The sequence below is a fragment of the Triticum aestivum genome, chromosome 4D (genome assembly GCF_018294505.1).
Source record: "Triticum aestivum cultivar Chinese Spring chromosome 4D, IWGSC CS RefSeq v2.1, whole genome shotgun sequence".
NCBI lineage: Eukaryota > Viridiplantae > Streptophyta > Magnoliopsida > Poales > Poaceae > Triticum > Triticum aestivum.
This window is the reverse complement of record NC_057805.1, coordinates 373,318,773-373,321,267: the sequence shown is the minus strand read 5'-3', so window position 1 is coordinate 373,321,267 and position 2,495 is coordinate 373,318,773.

The following is a 2,495-nucleotide window of genomic DNA, read 5'->3' as shown; positions in this document are numbered from 1 at the left end:
GTCGCCTCCCCGAGCCCCGCCGCACCCCCGAGCCCCGCCGGAGCCCATCCCGCTCGCCGGAATCCCTCGCCGGAGGTATAGCCGCAGCCGCCGCCGACCGTCCGTTTTTTTTCAAAAACCGCTCGGTTTATTTTTTTCGAAAACCTAGGTTTATTTTTTTATAGATCGGTTTATTTTTTTTGGTTTAATTAATTAGTGAACGTTCAGCGATCTGTTCGTTTTAACGAACGTGTTCGTCGGTTAGTCGTTGTTAACGAACGTCCGTTCGTTTAACTGTTCGTCAGTTTTCTTTTTCGTCGGATTTTCCGCGATTATTCCAGATCGAGATTTCTGATCAGATTTTCGTTCTGGTTTATCTTTTAGCTCATTTATCGGAATCAGGCGATTCAAGCGCCTAGAGTTTCGTCTCGAAATTCTCTTTCCGTTTAACCTACTCAAACAAGTTTTTGCTACTGTAAAATTTGACCTAGATCCAGATTAGTAAACGAAGCTTGTTTCTTTCGCCGTTTGACTTTCGTTGCTTCGTTCGATTTGTTTCTTTTTGCAAACCGGAGTTCTTAAGTTGAACTTTCTGGTTAGATCTTTTATTTGAGTTTTACCTGTGCATTTGATGAGTGCTTATTGTATGCTTGTTTGTTTGTTTGCGATAGAGTACCCGGAGTGCGCCGCTTGCTACTTCGAATCTCTAAGTTTCACGGATCATCAGCAAGGCAAGTAACACTTTGATCATACCTTTTTACTACCCAGTTTTAATGCATTAGACCAATCCTCAAACATTGCATGATTAGGATCTAATTAAATTGTGGGTATTGGGAAGTAGTTGAGGTAGTACCTATCACCTGTTTATTATCAAACCCTTGGGAGTTACTTCTACGTTTGCTTATTTTGTTATGCTATGCTAGTAGACGTGGATTGGGTTTGAGTGTATCCATGACAGATGTGAGATTGTTAATTAATGGTTTACTTAAGGTGGCAACTAAAACTCACATCTGGGTGGATTGAGGTACCCGGGTATTCCAGGATTGCATGTTTTTCTAAGGACCGCCACCCAGGCTCAAAGGGATCATGAGATTATTCATGCTAGAAACTTCCGTGTGCAGCCACAAGCTATTATGGGCTCTAGCATAGTTGATTAAGTTGTGTGTGCTCTTGAAGAGGTAGACTAGCAGATGTAGGGGTTGTAGGTGGTACTGTCTACCCGGAGTAGAGAGTTAACGCTTCTGCAAGACTGTGTCTCGGTCATCCGTTTCTCAAACACCAAGAAGTGCGAGAATCCCAACGGAGGAGATTGAGTCTTGTGGGGAAACTGCGCAGACCTCTGCAGAGTGTATAAACTAATCATGGTTAGCCGTGTCCCCGGTTATGGACATCTTGAGTATCTAGTATCTGGATTTTCATGTGAATCTCAACATGTTACTTTAATTAATATTTTTGGGTTAATGATGATTACTTAATTGGGATTGAGAATGCTGTCAACCATTCTCAATGTTTCACAACCACCATGATAGTTAAATAAAATTTATTCCTTTGCAGTAGGGAAAAATTGGCTTTTCGCAAAACTGTAACCATAGAGCTTTCTACCAGCCATATATGCATGTAGTATAGCATTATTATGTTCATTACTCTCTATGTGTTACATTGCCAGCATATTCCATGTGCTGACCCGTTTTCGGGCTGCAACGTTTTATGTTGCAGACTTTTCAGACGACGAGTAAGGTGCCTTAGGTCGTGGTGTTATACTCAGTGATGCCGTTGGAGTTGATGGACTCACTATTCTTCCAAGTCTTCCGCTGTTACCGTATTAGATGGCCTTAAGCCATATTTATCATACTTATTCTCTTTTGAGATACTCGTTGTAATAAGTGTGTGATTGCTACTCTGTTATAAATCCTCCATTTGTACTGTGCGTGTCAGCATTACTGATCCAGGGATGACACTAGTGCACAGCAGCACAGGCTGTTTGAGGTCTGGTCGCTACAAAGGTGGTATCAGAGCACACGCTGACTGTAGGACACGACCACTAAGCTTAAACCCTAGAACACCGCTCTCTTCTCATTTCTGACTCCTCTCCACTTTCTACTCTTTTAGGAATGGCGGATGCAAGGAACAAGTTCATGCAACTGGATGAAGAGACACCTTTTGGACGACACTTGAAGGAAGTCACTAAGTACCTGAACATCGGAATACCAAGCTTCACCGGAACCTACAACGCCACACTACCAGAAGAGGAGCGCTGGAAGATTCAAGTTCAAGTTCCAGGAAGGACGTTTACGCCAGTCACTGAGCCTATAGAGTTTTCCTTTGATGCACCAACCTGGAGTTTAGGGAAGAGCATGGCAGCCCACATCTCAATGGGATGCATTGGAGAAGTCTACCGCAAGGAGCTTAAGGATACCGTTTATCAGATTTGTGGATGCCGAGATGAGCAATGGGAGATAATCAGCACCAAGAAGGATGGATCAATTGCAGCTTTCATCCAGGAGCAAAACCAACAC